The sequence below is a fragment of the Taeniopygia guttata genome, chromosome 13 (assembly GCF_048771995.1).
Source record: "Taeniopygia guttata chromosome 13, bTaeGut7.mat, whole genome shotgun sequence".
In the NCBI taxonomy this organism is placed as follows: Eukaryota; Metazoa; Chordata; class Aves; order Passeriformes; family Estrildidae; genus Taeniopygia; species Taeniopygia guttata.
In genome coordinates this window covers 6,154,415-6,178,670 of record NC_133038.1, presented here as the reverse complement: position 1 = coordinate 6,178,670, position 24,256 = coordinate 6,154,415, and the positions used below count along the sequence as shown (strand labels likewise).

General features: G+C 41.0%; 1 protein-coding gene across 6 annotated transcripts in view; it reads right to left on the bottom strand.

Moving 5' to 3' along the window:
* The window catches only part of SGCD (sarcoglycan delta), a 308,895-nt gene that overhangs the window by 205,834 nt on the left and 78,805 nt on the right, over positions 1-24,256 (bottom strand). The window contains exon 3 of one of the 6 annotated variants that reach the window (XM_072935308.1): positions 6,730-6,869. The exons of the other annotated variants lie outside the window; for them this stretch is intronic. The gene's annotated coding sequence lies outside the window, so the exon portion shown is untranslated. The remainder of the gene's footprint in view (positions 1-6,729; positions 6,870-24,256) is intronic. 6 annotated transcript variants of the gene reach the window in all.

Below are 24,256 nucleotides of genomic sequence, written 5' to 3'. Positions count from 1 at the left end.
TTTCTTTTTCTAAAAATTTAATTTGATTTGTATATTTTTTTTAAATTTAATTTAAAAATACTGTCTTCAGATAAAACTTCCCAACCTTTTTGGCACTGGCTGCACTCTGCTCTCACTGGAACCAGTGAGCTTTATGACTGGCCTGCATTAACAATGGTCAGAAATAACAACTGCCTTTGCTGTCCTGATCTGTCACTACTCTGAGATTTTTGTTTTATCTTACTGCCACTTCTAACACGTATCCTGATGGAAAATTAATAAGGAAATGCATATACCTCCATCTACTATTCAAAGTCACTGCTAAGAAAACCTTTTGTCCTTTGCTTAAGATACTTAGCTCCAAAGTCACTTAACTCTGTAATGTTATTGTTATTGTTTATCTCTGTGGAACATAGTAGGATAAGCTGGTACCCCAAATGTTTGAGAAAATACAAGTATATTAGATTCTGTGGCACCTGGAGGACACACACCTGTCAGCCAAGTGTCAAGCCAGAATCTGAACAGGGTTTTCCATTATAAATTCAGGCTATTATTTTCAAACTTTTGAATTTAAAAGCCACACTTTTTAATAGCATCACACTCTGTGCTGCATTTCCTAAGAATGTGCTTCTCCTTTGATGCTTTAAGCCAGCTTTAGCTGTATTAGGAAAAACAATTGTGTTTTGGTCATTTTGCAAACTTTGAAAAGTTTGGATAAATTTGTTATTTACCAAGTCCCACCCATTGCTGCAGCTTTTGCAACCCAGGGAAGGCAGTAGCCAACAAAGTCCACAAATGACAAGAAAGGCCTCTCACTCAGTGCAGGTATCTGTTAGCCTGGAGAGTGCATCAAATTCAACAACACTTGGAACACACCACCTGACTTCCAAAATGTCCTTTTTCCTGTGTGGGTTGTACAATTGAAGAGAAAGAAAGTAAATTTGAACTGGTAACCAGCACAGAAGCCTGGTAAAGCCCTAAAGCCTTTAGGTGCCTTAATTTCAGCAGAAAGGAGAGAGCAGGAGGACACAGGAGAGGGGGGGATGTGACCTGGCACAGCATCAGGGATGAGAAAAGGGTGAGCAGGTGACTGGGGAGTGCACTGGGGAGCCAGAACAGGCCAGAGCACACCTGGGGCTGTGGGAGGATGCTGAAGCTTTCTACAAAAAGCACCAGGTGTGGAAAAAGTAATGCAAGTTAAAAAGGACAACAAAGAAAGGAAAACAAGCCCCTGAAGCTGCCCTTCCACTACACAGCCACAATGCACCTGCAATTGCAAACCACAACTGCCTGGATGTTCTCCCTCCTCTCCAAACACACACACACACACAGACACCCCTCTTCACCTCCCCATGGGAGAGAGCTCCAGTTCACCCATGCAAACACCTCCTGCTCCTGCTCTCAGAGAGAGAAGGTTCGCTGGATTTCGACAAAGTCAGCAAGTACCTGCAATACTCTAATTCATCCATAAAATAAGGCAGTGTCACAGTGCTTCCGTGGGGAAACGCTGCCTTAAAGTGCTGTAAATCCTAAAAAAAGGAGCAAAAATACAGTTCCCAGCAGTGCCAGCCTGAACAGCAGTGCCTGAAGTACCTCAGGTGCCTCAGAGCAATCTTTGATTTGTTCTGAAAACCAAAAGAGCTAAAAGGGGACCATCAAACGTCAGGGAGCTTAGAACACCCTTGTTACAGAATAGGCTGGATTCCTGTCAGACACAGCTCAAGGCTGCTGACTGCAGGACCAGACCCAGCCAGAAATATGTTATTAAACCCAGACAGAGCTTGGCTTGACATGAAAAGACTCATTTAGCCACCACTGGCAAAGAAACCATACAGGGCACCTCAACCCCATCTAAATCTAGACATGGCTCAAGTACAATAATTAAATACAGATTAAAACTACTTCTATCAGGGCTGAATTTGAGATAGAAATTGGCCTTTTCACTCATAAAAATTTGTATTTCCTACAGGTGCACAGTGACACACAGAGTTAGCAGTGCCTACAAGAGAATTGCTTGTGCCATCAGGTGCAGGCATCGCTGCTCTCCCACCCACAGCTCATCACACCAACACATAATTGTGTCCTGTTAAAATAGCATTGGAAATATGGAACCACAGATATCATGCCTGAGAGGCTTGCATGCTTTCCTGCTTTTTAAAGTGCTTCTAAAACTCCAGATAATATTGTTGTCCAAACCACACCTGCAGCTCTGCGTGTATTTAAACCAAGTAGGACAAATTCAGCTCAAAGGGTTGTTTTTTTTTTTTTTTTTTGAGCCCACTAAAGTTTAAACAATTGGATATTGAAAAAAAGTATATAGCTACCTATTGCATAGCACTGCAAACAGTTTGAACACCACTAAAATAAAATTCATTGACTTGAATTTATCTTTGGTGTGACTTCAGTGATTTCAGTGGGCTTTTGCAGGGATAAATTTGCCCAGAGGGTTCTGGGACACGAAAGGACTATGAAATCAGAGCTTGTAGAAATGTCAGTGAGCAGGTTTGGATGTGGGCAAGCTTGTGCATCGAGGAATTCTTCTCATTACGTATCTGCAAACCTTTGGCAGTTTGCAAAATGCTGCTCTTAGAAACGTTTTGAGGAGCTATAAACAGACGGTGAAGACTCCAAGACCAGAAATGTCTATAGCTCTGGGTTCTCAGTACAAGCTTTCAGGACTTCTCTGAGGAAATTTTCAGACTTCAAGTTTTCATCTGTGTGTGTCCTTGTCTATAGATGAATGTCAGAGTCAGCTCTGAGCTTTTCCCATTTCTAAAAAAATGTTTTTAAGTCAAAAACTGGCACCAGTCATACAAACACAAATGCTCTTGTGACATTCCCAGCTTAAAAACAAAATGAGAAAGGCTCAAGTTCTACAGTCTGATCCCTGAAGCTTCTAATTTTCAGAAGCCACAGAGTTTCACTGCGTCTCTCAAGAAAATTCAGAAATTTTGACGCAACCTCCTGAACCCTTGAGCCAGCTTGAAGTTACAGCCTCACACTCTGCTCCTGGGGATCAACTGCCCCAAGGGCTGAATTTCACCAGCTCTGAGCTGCATTCAGAGTAGAAATATCTGAACACTCCTACTAACTCATCTCCTCTTATCAAGAAAAGCTTTTCTGCTCTGACTGCTCACTAAGCTGGAACAGTGACACAGGAGGACAGCAAACACTCCTCAAAAATATAAAACAAAAAGTATAGGAGGAAAAGTGTATAATCAAAATTTCGGTTGGTGTAACTCAGACTGGAGTTTTTAAAGTTAGTGACTACAGAGTAATTTTTTTTTCTTTCAGATTCATACTGTGCATTGTGGTTTTCCAATCAATCCAAAGAGATGTGACAGCCACTATGCACTGACAGCCATTGTACAGTGGCCATTACAATTATACACAGGCAATTATTGCTGGGCCAGAGACTCATGGGAAATGTGCTTTCCCCTTCCTATTTCACTCTGCAAGGACAACAAAAAGTAGTTAAAGTATATATTAATGGTTTTTCAAATAATATACTTGATTACATCTACTGCAGAGTAATTTTTCTTCATGTTTCTATAATGAATCTGACCATGAAAAGCAGATTTATGCCCACAGTTTGTATCATTATAAGCTCAACTCATTTGATGTGAAAAACCTACAGTTTAATTGCTTGATTTAGATTTTGGCTGGTAAAATGCGCACTGAAACATTACTATTTTAATTATGCTAATTTATAAGTGAAAAGCTAAATTTGCAAAGGCAATAACATTAATTATTTACTTGCCCATTAAAGCTGAATATTTATTACCAGGATAATTGGCTTCGTAAGTCTGCCAAAAAAATTAAAAACAAGTTTATGTACTGACTTACAGAGGAGTGAGTGATACTGTAGCATCTCTCAGCAGGTTGTGTGTGTTTAATGGATTGCTCTGATATACAGCTACATTTCTTTCATTTATACCCTGTTACATTTAGTTTTTTCAAAATATTTTTTTTTTTGCTTTATAAAGATGACAGCTGTGACTCAGAGCAAGCTCTTTTACTGCTCTGCAGCCAAAAGCCTTTGTGCAGTGTGAGGGACTTCCACTGGTCTTAATAATTTATTAAGATTGCATCTCACCTGGTCATCTAAATTCTCACTGAATGTAGAATTACACTGGCTTAAATCAAGAGAAAAAGGAAACAGTGACCCAAAATAATCCAGCTCACAGCCAGAACAGGAGAGTTAAGAAAAACCAGTACTGAGGAATCTCCACCTTTGCTGGTACTTTAGCTTCATTTACATTTGCAAGATAGCAAATATATTCAATGCTTATTTATGTATGCATCCCCAAAGTAATACAATTAAGTTACTAATGCTTACAGAACAATTTGTATATTACCTTGATGGAGGATGAAAGGCTAATTTTGATTGCTGTCTAGACACAAATCCTAATTCCATTTGGCAATGTCTCACCAAGCAGACACCTTCCCTTCCTGCTTATGCTCCTTAAAAATGTGACTTTCCCAGCAGGGGCAGGATCACTAAAGAGCTGCAGCACCGTGGCCACCAGCAGGAGCCAGGATGGACTTTTGTGGGTAAAAACCCTCTTTGAGTGAGGTCTGCAGAGGGCACAGGTTAACCTGAAGAGCCAGCCCTGAGGCAGCACTCATGGAGACAGTAACTAGGATTTCAATCAGTATTTATTTATTCAGGTGCCCTCAATACAGGATGATTACATCCAGATCACAGTCTGAACTCCCAACCATGCTGTAATTATATTGCCAAGGAAGGGCAGAAGCATCCATGAAAGAGAGGCAGTAGGTCAGTGGATTTGACATCTCTTCTTAAGTGAGAAGGAATGGGTTGAACCACAATTTAAAACTTTACTGTTTTTATTTTTCTTTTTCCTGCAACTCCTCTGCAGCTGCCTGCAGCCCAGAAACATGGAATGTCTGAACCTCAGTCTTGGGGGATTGAGGCTTTAAATATCTGCATCTCACATGGCTGGATTCAGGACAATTATTTTTATTAGTATTTTTGTTGGTGGTATTATTATTATAAAACTGATACAGGGGAAAGAAAAATCAAACCCCAAAACTTCTAATTGAAAACCTGAGGTTTCTTTGTCCATGTGTCGCTCTCACACTACAAGAGACTTCTGTTTTTTCTCAAATTATGCAGGACATTGATCCTCTTGCCAACAAGGCAGACATTCCAGCATCTCTCAATACCAATTTTCCCTGACTACACAAGCAGCACAGCTCAGTATAACCCAGCACTGCATGGCTACAAGACACAAAAGGGGAAAAGCCAGAAGAATTTGCTCACACCCACACGCAACCAGTGATGCTGAAGACACATTTTTTGACAGGGCAATTCAGTGCCCCCAGAATGACATGGGGTGATACTTCAAGTGAGAATGTTAAATCAGGCTGGAGCTGGAGCTGCTCCATGCCCACATCCAGGACACCCCAGGGGCTGCAGGTAAAGGCTCCACGTGCACAATTCCCATGGCCACCAGCACAGGGTGCAAGGCTCCCCACTAATTCTGGGATTTAATCAGAGCTGGAGCTTTCCCTGCTCTGCTCAGGGCTGCAATCAGCTCACACACACCCGACAGCCGTGGAAGCAACCACAGCTCCTGTCTGTATCTGGGAGTTTGGTGCAACACTTCCTTCCCTGACAGCCTGAGCAGACTGGAAATGATCCATATGGTGACACTCACTCACACACAACGATGCTACTTTCCAGGCTTCCCCTCAGAAATATCTGACTTGCCTGAATACATCTGCAGCTTCTCCCTCTCAGCAAAGCACATATCAGTGAGGGAAAATAGCTCAGAATCACTAAGGAAGGCAGAGTAAGAAATTTTTCTAACTTTAAAGATTTGTTACTTAGACCAAAGGTCAAAGTTTCAGAAATACTAATTATTCAGAAAGTTATTATGAGATCAAGTCTATATACAACTCGTTTATTTGTAAAATGCGTCACATAAATTTAATTTTTTTTAAAGAACTTTGTTAACTCTAATGTAACAAATATTTCTTAGGGAAAATACAGTATTTCAAACTAAAACCCAAGCATTTTTATTTAAGAAAGCTAACTCCAGAAGTTTTGTGCTGTTCCACTTTGGTTTCAGCCCAGTGTTTGCTGAACCTGGCCTTTCCCTTGCTATCAAGGTATTAATGGTCTGGCACCAACCAGTGCCAACACATCAGACTGTGAATTGCAGATCAGCTCTGGCACGAAGCTGCAAACCTCGCAGATAAAGACCTGGTACGAGGCAGGGGTGGTAAACAAGGATAATACTGCATGACAGACTACTAGCAGCAGAGAGGATGGCAAACAGAAGATAATTGTCAAGCATGTGGCATTTTTAGCAACAATCAACCAAAATGCCTTAGACATCAATTTCAAGTCACTTAATCCTCTTAATGACATGCTATGGCATTTGTTTGTGATTAGGGTTTCACTTTGTTTTCTGTAGAGGATTCCCCCCAGACTCCTGCATTCAATGTGCTTTGTAAATAGTTCTGCCAGTATGCTGAGTATTAGGTTAGAGTTTACTTATCACAGTGCTAAATTATTCCAGCTGGGTCATTATTAATTCTCCTAATTTTACTGTCATTTGCTATCATTACAACAACACAGCACCCTATGGATACATTTATTACAGAGCATAAATCCAGGGCTCGTCTAAGCTGCTGGAATGCCTACTCTGCAATCTTTATGCAAAAGCCTTAGGAGTGTTTAAAAAGAATAATCTTTAGGAAAACTTTTTCAAGGCTTACCTCTAGCTCCCCATCCTCCACGCACCCATCACATTTCTGCAGGATGTTAGGTAAGTTTTCAGTATGTGATACTCCCCTGCAATACAGGCTATGGCCCACGGCAAAGCTCTTTCATAGTAAATGCACTGGGGAAAGGGATGCTGGAGAGAGAGCAAGAGGATGGTACTGCAGTCTATGCAATTTCCACAGAGAGAAAGCATATATAAAAATAGACATTTAAAAATATCCTAATGTATATTCCTCCCCCCTTCAGAGAACTTAAGCACTGTATATATCCTTTTCCTAACACAAGCATATGCTTGATTGGGTCTCGATTCAGCAAAGTAATTCATTCAGGGCAGAGCTTTTAGCACCTGTTAAAACCTGTCAGAAAAAAACTTAAGCAGATGCTTCAGTGTTTTTCTAAATCAGTACTGTAACTGGATTTACCAGTGCATTAATTGCTCCATGTAACACAGACTGTGAAATTTTGGTTCTGTTATGAAGGCAACTGTCTACCTGTTTTGAGTCTGGTAGCACGAGGCCATGACTCAGGTTTTAAGAAGCTGCTCTGAAATAGTCCTGAATGTGCCAGCACTTCTCCACGTCACCTCCCCTCAGTAAAGCTGCAGCATTTTCTCAGTACAGTAGACCCCAGATTCATAACAGAGGTACCAGATCTGGCTTTATTGCTTCCCTCCAAAGCTGTCCACATCCGTAGGGAACACCGTGTGACAGCAGCCACCCCTCAGTTCAGGGTCCACTGTGACATCCCCTGAGCCACCTGAAGCAGTGGTCCCTATACAACAATTCCATTTGTGCAACTGGGCTTCACCTTTAATGACTGGGGCTCACCCCCACTTGAGAGCTGTACTTTTTGGTCCAGCATTCAACAACTGATCAAAACTATTAAGGCAGACACTGCTCACACCCCATGGCTAAAATGTCCAATAACATCTGAGTTAAATATTAATATAGTTCTTTTAAGAATTTGTTAAGCCAGTGGTAGCTGTTGCACAGTGAAATCCTTGCTACCGGGGCATATGGAGCTCTGCTAGAAGAAATTTAGTGATCCACTGATCAAGAACTTTTACAGTCACAAGTCTGAGCTTTCTCTCAGGTATGAGAATGTGATGCTGAGGTGAGCATCACACTCCTGGCTACAAAGTGCTTTTGCTTTCCTCCTCTCTTGGGTATTAGTCACACAATCAGAAAAAGAAATCAGATTAGTTTGGGCTTGAAGCATGTCAGTTACAACGTGCTGCTCACAGGTATGTGCTCACAGGTAATTTGCTCTGTATCTTCTTGGGTATTTACAAATCTCTGTTTCTCTTGTAGTGTCCTCTGCAATGACAGGTACTGTGTTTGCTTTCCTCCAGAATTCTGACAATTGCCCTATTCTCCATAAGCTTCTGAGAGTTGTAAATAATTTAGTGGGTACATTTCATAAGGCCACACTGACCCAAATATATCACAGTTACCTAAATACTCCTTATCTTGTTCTTGCCTTTGCTCGTAAGCCCTTTTACAGGGAACACTGTTACAGATCTGACACAGTTATTAACCTTTCTGTGAAGAGCAGTGCAAAATAATGGCATTTTGTATTTCTGTCTTCTCTTCTAGTCCATTTATTTGCTTCCCTTTCTTCCTGATGGACTTCTGCCTTCCTCTTAGTTCCAGTGTGTTTTAAGTCATTTTATTATTATTTAAGTCATGTAAAGTCATTTATAGCCATAACTGATTTTGCCTCTATGTCCTTCTCATTTTAGCCTATTTGGCTGGTGGTGTTCTTGGCCACACATCTTTGGTTTGTCCCATTTGTACCAGTACACAATACTGAAAAAAGCTTTCTTTGCTGTGCCACTCCCCCAGAATTATCTTTGTGCATGGAGCCCCCAAAAGCCTCTATTACACAGCACTGCTTTAGTTAACAAGTTTGCACAAAGCATTTTCAATATGAAAACGTGGGACTTTCACTCTTCCAACACCTGGCACCCCAGCTCATTATTCCAAACAAGCTCAAAAGGTGAATCCCTTTGTTAATCCATTACTCTCTGCCCAAACCCAACCCACTCAGACATTCCAAAAAGAAGTTACATGATGTGTCCTATAATTCTGGCCTACAACAGCTCTGCACCCTAAGTTGTCTGCCTATAGCCCACTGATCAGCACAAGTTAATTTTCCTCACCAAGAGCAACACCCTTGAAAAAACGTCCCACAACCAATTCCAATCAAAATGCTAGCTGCTCTCCACTTACCCCTGTCTTCACAGCTTCCCTTTTAAATATTCTGGTGGCATCATTTTTTCTTCAATACTTTTTGGATTTTGTACACCTTGGTCACGACCCCTCTTAATCTCTTCTATTCTAATGAATATAAACATAATTTTCTTAACCTTGCCTCCTGTTTTATAACCCCTGAGGCCCTTTATCATCTTTGTCAAGACTGTATCCATAATTAGGGTATGTAAAAAAGGATCAAAAGGAACGAACAAGGAAGTGCCTACTTGACAGAAATTGTTCCATGAATAAGCAGACTCGCCCCTCCCATCCCAACCCAGTGTCAAAGGACAAGCTGCTGCTGATTCCTGCACATCAGGTGGTGCAGCCAGGACAGGATTTTGTCACTGCAGGGTGCTCCACTCCCCCAAGGGCATTCTGCAACATTCACTTTTTCTGCTGCTTGTGCTAACTCATTCCAGCCGCACACACGGACACCTGCTTTTACATTCTGCACAGGTAACCCAAAATGTTTGGCACCAGCCAGGCTGCCCTCCTCCCTCTGTGCCATGGACACTCTCCCAAGGCAGCAGACTGCTCCCTGCAGCTCCTCACAGCACACAGGTGTAGGGGCATGGCCAATATTGCTGTTATGGGGAAGAGAACACTGACCATTCTTCATACAATAACTACAGATGAAGATAACACAACAACTGGCTTTCACAGTGCTCACAGTGACCAGCAGTCCTCAGCTGGACAGACCCTTGAATACCCCACTGATTAGCAGAACAGAAGTTCCAAAGGGATGCAGGTAAAACCACGAAAATGCCCAGGCCTGGAAGTTGAACACCTTACAGAGAATATCACTGTTTACTTATGGATTATTCTGTATGATATTCAGAATTTGAAATTTGCCACAGCAGACCAGACAAGTGCTCTGTTTAGACCATAAAGCCGAATCAGACAGCTGCAAAAGCAAATGCTCAGGGAAGGGTTTGAGAAACCTTTGCAAACACTTACACAACAACCTGGGCTGTTTTCTTCCTCATCTTGATTCGCCAGAGAATAGGCAGATAACCTGAAAAGGAAGAATTTCTCTACCTCTCTCAAGAATCTCCCTTTCACTCCTCACCATTGATGTTGAATGGTTTCACTGCTGTGAAATCAAGTCCAACTCTCTGCACTTCAGCTCTTGAGCTTTTGTCCTTGGTGCCACCTTGCCCCAGTTTTTCCCCCCGCCTTGGCAACTCATCCCACAGCCACAAAACATGAAATCCCAACCCCATGACCAACTGTTCCACTCTTCTGAAAGAGGCTCCTTGCAAAATTAGTGAATCACTCCAAATCTGTTTTGCACAGGCAAATTTAAGGTGTTTTATTATGGAAATGTATGCCCCACATCTCCCCACAGAGTGTGGCAACTCCATGGTGTGACAATGGAGTACATTTTACAGAACACAAGGCTGCAACCTGTTTGTAGTGGGGTAGCAACCTGTTCAAGCATAAAAGGTGAAAATGAATTTATTTGCCCTTGGCACGCTTTGAAACTACGTATCTGCTGCTCAGCAGGTACAGGCAGTAGTTACAACCTGCAGAAGGAAATGGTACTAAAACTGCAGCCCACGCCAAACTTATGACTCTATTTTTCTTCACCATTATTAGCTATCAGATGGTTACTATGAAACATTATCTGCGTATTTCATCATGCCTACATTTATGCTCCACGAGCAAATCAGCGGCTGAAAATAGCTTTGCACTCCTCCAAGAAACCTCGCTACCTTTACAAGATCTAAAGTTGGTAGTTCTTTATCAGCACCTTATTTACTGAGGCAATTCCCACGCTGCTGAGCTTCAACAGAGGGTGGGAGGCCTGCACTGCTGTTAATGCCACTGACCTTTGAAAAGAAAATGCAGCTGCAGCTTGGAAGAGCAAGGGCACTCACTGCTTGACTGGGTTAGGGCTGTAGGATTCAGCAGCAAACATTTACAACGCTGCTACTTAGTGCCAAAATACCACTCATCAGCTTGGATACATTAAGAAAAGTATTCTGTTACATTTGCTTTGTGGGTTTCTTTATTTCATTTGAGTTTCAAAAAGGTTTTACAGTCCTCTCAGATAAAGCAACAACTTGCTTCTTCCCTCCCACCAACTGCCTGCAAATTATGACTTTAAATCAACTCTTTGTGGATGACTGAGTAGCCGCCACATTATAATACACTGGATCAGATTTTCATATTGGTATGAGCTTAAAATAACAATGAAGTTCATATTTCTTCACCAGATACATGTTTGTAGATAAGTTCTGCTCATAATTCTGCTGTCCTCCTGAAGATCTGAGGTACAGGAGTTCATACCTATTCCACAACTGCTGCCTGGGAGCAGGGACAGAGCTCAGCCTAGAGAGGACTATTATTAAACTAGAGTAGGTCCACCACTTTTTGGCCTCTAAACCAAGCAAATAATTTCATGAGCTCTTCTCCATTTCTTAAGCCACAAATAATAGGTGGGGAAAAAGCAGTTCACAGAGTTCCTGGCTGCAACACAGCAAACATGGAGCGAGATCAATGCTCTAATTCCTCCCTTTAGGACATAACTGGTTAGGGAAAGTCTCCACATAGGTTTAACTGGGCAAATTAATAGCCACAAGGATCTATGACTGTTATTAAAAGTCTAGGTGATATAAGAAAATTGCTAAGTGAAAGCCTGGGAATACAAAACCACCAAAGGAAAAAAAGAGTAAGAGCTTCTTTTAGACTTGGCTGCTGGTTAAAAAATAGAAAAGGAAAAAGAAAAAAATATCTTATTGCTTCTTACTGGCAAAGGTGCTGGTTTGACAGCCCTGAAGAGAGATCTGCTTATTCAAAGTAATGCTGGCAGCAATGGCACATTTCTTCCTATGTGCCCAACCCTGTATCTATTTTCAGTTCCATCAGTAAGCTAAAGGTTAAAGCTATTTATTTAAACCCACACCCACATGCCGTTTAAATTGACCCAAATTATTGTCTGAGTTGTAACCTCTCTGTATTAAAGTTCCCTTAGGGGCTGGTTCTTCATTTCAGGCTCAAAAATTCCTCCCTCGCAGGATAAAAGCAGATAAGGAGCACTTCCAAATAGAAATGGAGAAGGAAATGGGGAGGAGTTCAAAGAATGACTCTTGGTGTTGTGAGAGAGAACACACAAAACTGCAGGTTTCTGCAGAAAACTTCAGTTTCATTAGACAAATAATTAGAGATGTTAGCTCCAGTCATATTAAAAGATGTCACTGCCATTCCCATTTTAAGGATTTCTTAAATATATATATATATATGAGAGAAAAATAAAAAAACACTACATATTCTGCTTGCCTTCATGATGCAACTGTAGTGAAGCCCACCAAAATATCCCAAAATGAAAAAGAAAAGGTGGTCCCGAACTATCAGCCCACAGTGGAAATAATCCTGTGCCACAGGCCAGGGGACAAGGAGGACCGAGGAGGAACAGGAGCCTTCCGCAGTCAGGCACCAGTTAACAGGAGCAAAGTGCCATCCCAGGAGTGAGATTATTCCCTAGGCTGATAAAGGCAAAGGGAAAGCAGCATCTGGCCTACAATATTTAGCCTTTTCTACACAGTTTAATGCTGTGTGAAGCATGGTAAAAGCAAAGCTTCCTCAGCCCCGGGAAGACAGCTGGCGAGGAAACGCAGCAGGGACACCATATGATGGAAGGCTCCTAATTACAAAATCTCTGTCTTGCCTGTCAGAGCGACTGCACAGTGGTACAGGGGAGCTCACAGAGGAGCTGGGGGAAAATCGAGCATAGATAAGACTTGAAATCCATCTCCAGATGCAAACTTTCCCTGCCTTTGAGTACAGCTGGCTCTTGGACCTAGCTCCGGCCAAAAAAGGTGCAGTTCAGATAGATGAAGATATTCCCAAAGCTCAGGGCTTGTCCAACTTTGCTTCTGATGGTGAGCCAGTCTTATAAAGAGATATTCAGTGGAAAATTTTTCGGGCTGACAGACCACAGACACCTGATGCCATCAGCATGAGCGATAATCCCTGGAGACCAAGATTCACAAACACCAAGAAAAAGCACAAGAGTGGGGAGAAAAAACAGTCACCCAAGAGGTTTGAATTTCATTTGATGTACTCTAGACACATAAATAGAAAAGAAGGACTTTCAACATACAGAGTGTATCTCATTATGTACTGATCCTGTTAATTGCTATTCAAGAGCCTGGAGGCAAAGACACAGTACAGTTCTAACGAGCTGAAAGTATTGTTAAATACATCAGCATCACAGAATCAGAACTCCAAAATGGTTTGGGGTGGAAAGGATCTTAAGATCATCTTCAAGCCATGATTCCAACCTTCCTGCCCCAGCAGGGACACCTTCACCTATCCCAGGGTGCTCCAAGCTCTGTCCAGCCTGGCCTTGGACACTTCCAGGGATGGGGCAGCCACAGCTTCTGTGGGCACCCTGTGCCAGGGCTTCCTCACCCTCACAGCAAAGATCAAAATGAGTAAAATAATTAAGAACGAGGTAATGCCACCAATTCCATGGAAGCAAACCCACAGAGAGCCAAGGGAGGTAACTCCACACTGATGGACAGATTGGGACTGGTATCCACTAAAGCTGATTTAACATCCTACACTTCAGCCCCGACTGTGACCACACAAACCCTGCAAGCCTCCAGACAGCAGTACCTCACTGCAGTGACATGAAGGGCCACATCATGGCAAGGAACTTCTAATCCTGGGCTTTCCCTTCTCCCTCTTCTTTTGGTGGCTGAAGATCTCCTCCTATTTTAGTGCATCAGAAATATAAAGGCACCACTGTCTGCTGGGAAGGAACTGAGCAGGGATATTTTCAGCTGCACTGCCAGCATGTTTCTGCAGTGCCATCAGGGGAAAAAACCCACTGGAAGAGCTGGCTGAACTCATCAGTAAATAGAATTAAGCTCCTGCTAAACCATATGACTTCTGCTAAATTTGAAGCACAAACAACAAAACTGTTTTATCAGCTTTATGCTTAGTAAGAAAGGGATAAAGAATTAGATTTTTACAATTCAATGTGAGCAAACTGCAGCCCTGCAGAATCTGCATCATCTGGACTGTACGCGGCTGGCAGAGCTGGGTGCTAAATTTTTGAGACAACAGCAGACAGATCTTTAAAGCTATTGCTCAAAGGGCTTAAATAATGAGTTGTAAATTAATTCATTACCATTTGTTGTATAGCTGATGGAAAAGAAGTCAGATCTCATCTGCTGTACAAGCCTTCCTGAAAACTGACAGGTGAAGCTTTTGGCTGAGAAACTGAAGCTCCCAATGCTTGAGGCTTAGTTTGCTTCAAATCTAATCATTTGTTTCCCACCAGAGTCAAGTTTTCATGAACTGTGGGTAAATTTGACTAATCTTGGTTGAAGTTTCAAAGTTAACAAGTTATGTGTGTGGAAGAGAGACTTGACAAAACCTTTCAGTCAGCAGCTTTGATATATGTTTCTTAATTATGCTAAAGCATTATGAGATCCAAACAGCTCAAACTAAAACCAAGATAAAAATTAGTGCTGCTGTTTCAAAAAGAACAAACAAAAAATAGTAACACGGATTAGTAAACACAAAAGTCAGGCAGAACAGTACACAGACTTTCATTTCAAAGAAGAAAAACGGTCCCAGAAATTGTCAACTAGTAAAACAAGACTGATAAGCATTAACTCTCCACAAAATTAAATTACAGTTTAAAAAAGAAGAAAAAAAGCAGGAGCAATGAGCCCTGATAGAAAAAAAAAAAAAATACTGAATTAACATATCAAAGGAAGAAGATAGGAGAGTAATCCAGAGGGTAATACAAAAGAAAAGTTTAAGGGACACCTTGGGATAAGTTTTCTTTGAAGTACTGCACTTCCTAAAATAATAGGAGGGTTATCTAAACACGCCCATCATGCATCACAATTATTGTACTACACTTTTACTTACAGAAAATTCATTGCATAAGTGGAGAGTAAGTGCTCCTGTGGAACAAGCCTAATTAAGAAGTTCTCCTTACGTGTGGAACTAGTACCAGGGACACAGGAGCCAAGTCTGTATTTCAGACCCTGGGCATGCACCCTGGGCAGACATAATCTCCAAGGCAGAGCAGCCTTGGGTGAAATCTTTACAGCCAGTGAGTTTTGTTAAGCTAAAAATGATGTCACTGTCCTGCATCTCACCTATTCCCTCCCCATTTCCCATCTCCACAGACTCTGCTGACATCAGATGCAGATCAACAACTGTGACATCACATGCACCTGGCAATGCTCCATTTTCCATCTATGCTGGAGCAAAAAGCCTTGCAGGACAATGAAACAGCATAAACCAACTGGAAATACGAAGAGAATTAATCAACCCTCACTCTGCAATTGCTGCAGCAGATGCTGCAGGAGCATTGCCTTTGTGGGACATCCCATTTGTCTGCCACAGAGAAGAACCACACTTCTTTAGAGATTTAGATCACACTTAGTATTCAAGCAATAATTTAATTTTGGGGAAGACTAGAAGATGTGGCACCAGCTGGAGAAATGTCCAGTTTCTACACAGCAAGAAATTACTCGTGAGTGCACAAGCCCAAAGGGATCACAGCAAAACCCTACCAAAGAGTTCATATTTTGCCTTTTTGAATGATTGGGAATACAGGGATTGAAGAGTTTACAAGGAAATGTGTAGACAGTGTATTTCCTGAGGGATTCCACGGGTCTTTGAATAGGATAATCCTGCTTCCTTTCCTAAGATCATCCATGTCTCATCAGAATGAGGTACAACTTTGGAACATGCTTTTATATTTGGAGATTTAAGGTATAGAAATGCTTTATACTATGTAACTGTTTTAAACTTTAATGAAGCTAATTTTGCCTCACTTTGCTCTCCTTTTCCAGCCCAGTTCCACAGAGCAGTGGTGCATCCAGAGTGGATTTACTTTCCTGAGTTATCCAAATGGGATAACGCCAAATGAGCAGCAGACTCTGATTTCTCAATATCATTTTCCAGCGTATGTGACAGATGATACAAATATCTCCATGTGATTGATTTACATCCGATAATCAAATACAGAGCAGATAAGATCTTTAGATGAAAATCATTCTGGAAGTTTAAATGGAAAAGCAAATCAGATAATTAAACCCCTGCCCTTAGCGGTACATTTTTTAAAGTGACAAAATCTATACAAACCTAAGGCAGAAACATAAAGTGCAGCTGAAAGAGAATCATTGAAAACCAAATTAATATTTTAATTCTGTCACCATGGAAAAAAGTCTCTAAATGAGATGAAGTTTAGAATGAGTACCAAGCACAGTGATTTATTACCTTTGCCCTGTAATTTAAATTACTGTTTCTTTAATATCCACTGAATTCTTCCCAGAGAGTTTCAGCCTCAGTTGATTAAAAAAAAAAAAAAACAAAAAAAAAAAAAAAAAAAAAAAAGGAAGAAGCTGAAGGAACAGTGAATTAAGAAAAAGCCAGTGGTTTTCCAGTAGCCATGTCAAAAATCAATGAGACTGAAGGACCAGAGGTTGGATTAATAAAGCTTTCTTCAACTCTGCAGCTCTGCACTTACTCCCTAAGCAGTAGGAATGGGCTTGTTTGCCAGCCAGTCTCTGTGAACAACAAGTTTCAAAGAAAAATCGAAAGATTCTTGTGTACTTGTAATGCAGCGTGATGCTTTCAAAGCCAGCCCAGCTGATCAGGGCAGTATTTTAGCTACACACACACTTCAAATGATTTATCCAGCATTTACCTTATAAGCTCCTTCCCTGAAACATGTCCTCTCAAAAAGCAGTGAAAATAAATGAATAAATATATATAGATAAATAAATCATGAGCATTTGGTTTGACTGCTTAAAAGAGTCTACAACTATCACTAAATGATAGGCTGTCAAAACTGCAGTGTTAATTACATGAAGATTAATTGTTAAATTTACTTAAATTTAATACAATTAAGGGATGCATCATGTTTATATGAACTGATCAAAAGCAGTTAGCAGCTTGCACAGATCCATATTTAATAATATGATTTTAATGTTCAGATGACACTTACCACACAGCCACTTTTATTAAACACATACAACAATTAGCATGGCACTGCCAGGCCTTTCCAGCATTCTGTCATCAAACAAACGAGAATTTACAGATGCTATTCCCTACCACCAAATCTTCTTGCTTTGATATAATTACACCAGGACATAAAGCACCCTGAATAGCAACATTCCATGGCAAGGGGACGGGAGAGAGTCATGCTTTTAAAGTAAGTAGGGTTTTACTGAACAGAAGCATTTCATACACTGTTTCGGTTGTTCTACATAAAAATAATTCCTATTCTATCCACAGACCTCAGGTCTTAGCTTCAGTGTAACAACTGTATCTACCATCCATTAATTTTATTCTGACAGGCAACATATTTAGAAAACTACTTAATAATTCAGTATTTTCTTAGTCAACATGGAGCATCCCTTTCCAGAAACAATCAACATTGTCGGATTTATTCTGCTCTGCTTACTCATATCCAAGTGGATTACAAGAAAATGGGAATAGCATTAATAAAAATAACCACTCCTAAAGAAGTTGTTTAAATTTTATCTATGACTGCCTTTCAAGTTATACTCAAATTAGCTTAAAATGTTGAGAATTTCCAAAAGGGCTAGATCTCAGCTCATGTTAATTACATCACCTCACTGAAGGTAACAATCTAGGTGGATTTCTACCACCTGGGATGTGTAGAAGCAGGAACTTCAGCAGTGTGTGTCTGAAGGCAGCACATAAATCTTGTAAGGAAACGAAGCAACTTTCACACCAAAGCCCAGAAGAGCAGCACTGGAGCTGTTTGCTTCCTTCAAGCTGCGTGAGGAGAATCAGCCAAGCACAAGCTCCTGCCCCTCAGAGACAGAGATCACAGAGTGTGGGCTCCAAATCACTAAATTGAGCCAAAAAAATGAGGTCTTTGAATATTACTGAAATATTTGGGAGTCATGTCTTTCAGCTCCTCACCCACCTTTTGTCCCTTCCTTTGGATTTTTCAGTGATGTTCCACTTGAGGCTCTTTATTTTGCCCATTTTAGTGCTCTCCAAATACTTGCTCTCTTCGGATATTCATGTAAACTCTTTCCATACATCAAGCAGATATGTTGTTATGCTGGGCACCAGGATCGGAGAAGAAACACCACAGGCAGTGCTCTGGGGGTTTCTAACTGAACAATAACACCTAATCTAACTGAACAATAATTCACCTAATCTAACTGAACAATAATTCACCTAATTTAAAGCTGCTGGAGCTGTGTCCCTGTGTGTGTCCTGCCAGCTCTGTCCCTCACCAGCACTCACTGCTGGGCTTTGATCTACCAGCTCCAGCTCACACTTCATTTCCAGGATGTGAATTGTTTCAAAGCTCGTGTTACAGACCTGATTTTCAGTGCTAACCATTATTCTTTAATACAAATAAAAATAAATTAATGGATTTAAGGAATCATCTTGGTTTGGAGGAGGAGAAGCATCCCAGCAATAGGATTTTGCCTTTGGGGTACGCCCCACTGTGTCTCCCTCCAGTCATGCCAACACCTCTATGCCACAGCAGCAGCTAAAGCTGCTGGTATTCAAGGCACACCCAGAGTTCAAACTCCCACCATATGCTGAGAAAATATCTCATATTAGATCCTAGGACAGCTGCTTCACTACCACCTCGAATGGCTTAAGGTGAGAGCAAGAGGAAATTATAGGGAGGAGAAGAATTAAAAAAACCCAAACAACTCAGCTCAGACATCAATCACTTCTATTATCCTGCTTGGGTATGGGGGAACTTTGTGCAGCAAGCTGGATCCTGATCTCTAAAAGTGCCTCTGTCACACAGATTTACTCCTACAGGTGCTTAGGAAAATTATTTCTAATTTAAGTCATTAACAGTGGTTTTGCAGGACTGACAGAGGAAATACAAAGCACCCTTCCACCTTGTAAGAATAATGCAGCAATCTGGAAATATTACAGCAAGGTGTCACTTTCACTCATTCTAAATAAAAAGAGGGAAGTAAAAATTAAGTATCAGTAAATATAGATGCTATTTCATTATAGATATCTAAAGGGCATCCATTTTAGAATGCAGTGCATCTAGACATCTCATTATTTAAAAAAATTAGTTTAGCTGTGAAATAATATTCTTTTGCTTAGTCAAATTTGATCTCATCTTTACAGCTTCTCTAACTTCATTAGAAACCTCTTAGTGAAGCATGAACTGCCACGAACTGTCCTTCCGAAAATTGGACAATAATTTCCATCAGGGATCCATTGGAAAGTGAAAGGGAAGACAGGGAAAGTGTCACTGGCAAAATACCCGTGAGTGTTTGAACTGCTGTTTTCATGTAGTGAGCAGCGTTGGCAGCTTCTTCTGCCATTGTTCCTGGTACAATACAGGCAAATAAAATTACAGGCTGAATGCACTGCTAAACTGGTAGGTGAAAACTATTACATGCACAATCTTTGCACAAAGAAAATCTACTCTCCTCGGAGGTATTTGTTTAAAAAAGGATTATTCTATTTATATACAAGTATTTACAGAGCATTAAACAGCATTGTGTTGATTTCTTCTTGCATGGAATATGTTATATTTTAAAAATAGAACTATTCTAATGCTTTCAACAATCTTTAAGTGTATATATCACAAAAATATCCTTTGCACAGAGAACATAAAGACTAAAAGACACTCGATTTTGTGTTTGTATCCTACTTAATGCAATAAAATGGAGATCTGAAACAGTTCCACAAACCCTTGAAGCTCCTTGGCCTAGAAAATTTTGATATTAAAAAGATATTTTTGATTACAAATGTTTTCCTAAACCTAAGTCAAGCAGCCTTGAGCTACCTCATATTTACCCACGGTCAGCTCCTGTGGATTAAGTGGGATCCAGCAGCTCGTTATCCCTGAGCCCACACACCCCTGCTGACCCCACAGCAGCTTCAGCTTCAGAGGCGAATCAATAGGGCAGAGCTCCAGCATTTCATCCCTAAAGAATAGAAAAAGGCCTTCCCAGATGCAAGCAGAGTAGTTAATGATATTCTCATGACACAAATATTAATTTCTCACACATCTCCTGTCTGTCAGAGAAGGGAGATCCTAATGCAGCATGGACAGTCACACTCCAGAAATCCTCATGGAGCTCAGGCAAGCACCAGCAGTTCCAAGTGAGACTTGGTTATAAACCACCTTTTCTTCCTAAATTGAAAATATCACAAGGAAATGCTGGAATATTTAGCCCACCTTGCTTTTCTTTTCCCCAATCATTTTTAAATGAAACAGTACTGGAAACACAGTCAAAACTTTTCCTTTACCATGAATCATTTTTTTCCCCAGTCAATCCAATTTCTAACATCCATTTGCAAAACAACTTAAAAACATTGGAGAAAAAAAAAATAGGAAGAAATACTGAGGGCAGAGGGAAAGGGAAGGTCTAATTCAAAATAAAGCTAACAATAAAATAACTAACCAGGTTAGCATTTACCAATAAACACGTTGAATATGCCCAAATGAATATACCTGCCCACAGTTCCCATTGACCAAATGACATTAGGGAGCAGATACCCCATTGTGAGGCAAGATTAAATCTGGATATCCTTATCACTTCATTCACCTACAAAAAAAAAGCAGGATTTTTTTTTTTTAATATTGAATCTCAAGCCAGGGGGTATTCTCACAGGAAATAGCAGCCACCACTGCATGCAGACCATCACCAGAGGCATTTCCAAAGGACAGCATCCGCATGAAATGGATCTGCCCTGGCTCTCAGGCTGCCCTGGGAGGCTGTGGAGAGGCGAGGAATTCAAAAGGAAGTGTTTTCCTTGCCCTGTCCAGCGTAACTCCTCAACACGCCTGGCTGGCGTGAGGGAATTGTCTGCTTCAGCACAACACTTGCCAGAAATTATTAACACTCGGATTTCTCACAGAGAAAGATTGGCTCCTCTGCAGGGCCGAGGTGGGGCTGGAGGAACGAGCAGCACGAAGCAAAATTCAGTGCTTGATTTTCCCCTGAGACAGACACAGAGCAGTGCTGAAGGAACAGGAACAATTTTGTCAGATGAAATAGGCACCAAGTTTAATCTTGTTATGTGGATACAAACTTCCCACATGCAAATTTCAGCTGTTTAAAAAAAAAAGTCACTTTCCAGGCTCTGCTCCCAGCCCCTTCCCACCTCCTTGTCTGAAGGGCTCTGTTACTGCTGTACCCATAAGCACCTCATCATCATCATATTTATTCTCACAAATCCCCAGGGAGCAGAGAATCACAATCATGTCATTTCTGCAGATGGCTGTGATGTGCCACTTCCCCAGGCATCTGGTCCAAGCCAGCCATGCCAGACAGGGCAAGGGAAGGGCTGGTACCCACCCCCCTGGGATGCAGCTGCATCCCCTCACCAATCACTCTGTCCTCAACAGGAACAGCCCATCCTTTCCCCTTAATTCCTCTTGAAGCTTTTCAACATCTTGAGTATTATCTAAAATGCCAGACAGTATTATCTGCCTGTATCTCATTAAGCATTTGGGACTTTAACTGCAGTGAGCTTCTGACTGTGACTCAGAACAGCCAATATTCAACCTCAGTCTGCTCAGGGCCAGGCTGCTGCTGCCTTACACTGAACCAGTGTGACCCACGAAGTTCAAGCAGTAACTGACTATTGCAAGGAAGCACCTGTTGTTCTTCAAGTTCAAGATTTTTGGCATGTTTTCACACAAAAAATGTGTTGAAACCAAGCACCTAACAAGATCCAATGGTAGCTCAGAGACCAAGTTACAAGTTGTGCAGGTAAATGATTTTGAAGCCTCCATTTTTCAGGGTGCAGGAAAAGAAGATGCAATGAAACTCAGAGCAGGCAGGTATCTTTAGCCACCCAAAATCATGGCATTCACTGCACTGCATGGGAGCTGAACAAACTTGTGGACTGACCCAATCCACATCAGCAAGTTTGCTGTGTTAAAACATACATAGAAAGATCTTTTTTTCTTTTTGTTGTTCATTGGGTTGTTTAGTGGTTTAGGTTTTTTTTGGGGGGGTGGAGGGGTGAGGGGAAATAGAAAGCTCACATGATAATAGGTGGAAGTAGAGGTTTTACTGCAGTGCACCTGCCCATTATCTGGTCACTCTGAGGCAAAAGTTTGACATTATTGCTAGACAGCTCTGAATATGCAAAATATGATACATCCAAAACACCCACGGCTGCTGGACCACAACAGGTCACTCTGGCCAAATGCTGGGCAATGAGGAAGGGAAACAAAAGCCTAAATGCAGTATTTTCCCCTTAGCAAAGGATAAACTTCAGCTAATTACAGACTTTGGAACACAGAGAAATTTAAAGCACACTTGCTCTCTCACAGCTAATATTTATACTAATAAAGAAAACAGCTACTAGAACTGAGGAGCAGCCCATTATATACCTTTTAATGCATTACAATGGTATTAAACATAGTAAATAAAACAAGTGTGGATGGCACCAGTTGAGACATGCTTTAAACAGAACTCCACCTCAGAGATTTTTTTAAATTATACAATGTTTTACCCAATTAATCATCCTATTCTCATGAGGTTTTCTTCCCTTTTCACCCCCACAGAGGCCACTGGATAGTGATGCTAATTTGTGAAAGCTCTCATGCACTTCTTTGCTTATTAAAAAGTGAGGATTCACACTGCAATTTCAAAATCTGTATCCCACCAAGACAACTTCAGTGCCAAAGTCTCAGAGTAACTTCTCTCTTTCAACAGAATAAAAAATAAGTATTTTTCCTTTGCTGCATCAGACACTACAGCTTCCCTTCAAGCAATATTTTGCTAGTGGTTTTGCTTTGTTTTGTTTTTTAAATACATACATAAAAAGAGGAAAAAACACCAGGTTTGTTATTCCAATACAATTTCCTTCTGACCACACAATTTAATTACGTAAAGATGGAAAATCAATTTGATTTTAAAATAACATTCAAATATGTCCTGAAATGAAAATTCTTTGTTTACCAAGAAAGGATGGAAATTATCACTCAAAGGTACATGTGAAATGAGGAGAATTAGGAGAAAAACTGCAATTCTTTGCTGTGAAAGATTCAGCCACATGGGAGAAAAGAAACTAAAACAGTCTTTAATTTTGAATTTAAAAAAATGAGAAAAAGAAAACATAAATGCCCTTAATTTCATATATCCTTTTCAGTATATGGTATTTTTAGATGCTTAAAAAAAACCCAAACAAAAGACAAAAAACAACTCAACCCTTCAAGCACTTCAGGCTCCCCAAGGAATGTATTTCAGTTACGAAAAAAGACCTTAAGCTCAGATGCTTCCACGTGCAGAGCAGCGAGCGGGCCCAACACACAGGAGCATGCTCAGCACTTGCCGAGCTGCCCATAAATCTTCACATGCTCCAAAAAAGAGGCTTCAGACAGAGGCTGCTGGCCACCAGCCCTGCAATAAGTCACTGCTACAAAATCATTTTCTACTACTCAAACAGAGCCAGTGGCCAGCCTGGTCTGTGAAACAAATGGGGCGAATTTAGCAGGAGGCACAAGGCACGGTTTTTTGTGGGTGTTTGGTTTTTGTGAGTTTGTGGGTTTTGGGGCTTTTTTCCTACAACAGAGACGAGGTCTCAGACTGGCAGAGGCCAGGACTGGGTTTGGAGGAAGAGTGGAGAACAGAAATAACAGATCCTTCCACCTATGGCCACGTCCAGGTTTCACATTCCCAGGAGAACAGAAACTCTGGATGCAAGAGACTAAAATTATCAAAAAAACACATTTTGATGGGAGCTCAGGGCCGCTCACGGCCCCGATTTTGCCCTGAGGAGGAATCGGAAGGCAGAAAGACAAATCTGCTCAAGGCAGCCCTGGTGAAATGGAGCTTGGCAAGAACAGATAAGAGAGTCCTGTCAAGAAGATTAAAATAAAGTAGATGGTTGCAAAGGAAGGACAGAGGGAAGATCAGAAACCAAGCAGTGTGAAATGGGAGGAAACCACAAAACACGACAGAGTGAAAGGTGAATGCACCTGAAAGACACTGATGGCAAACTGCTGCCCCGAATTATGACCTTTCCACCAACAGCCTTTACATCAACAGAAAAAAATTAAAGCCTTGGCATCTGGTCTAGGCTTAATATTTAAATTCATGGGTTAGTGGGGATTACCTATCCAGCTGAGAGAAGAAACACAGAAACACTGAATTTTTCAGTCCCAACTCCCAAGTTCATTTGCATGGTGTGCTAAATATTACAAATATCCAAACTGACAGTAGCAGATTATATGGATACTGGATTATATTCCTATCTCTCTAAAATTTATTAGTAAAAAAGTTATTAATAAATCAAA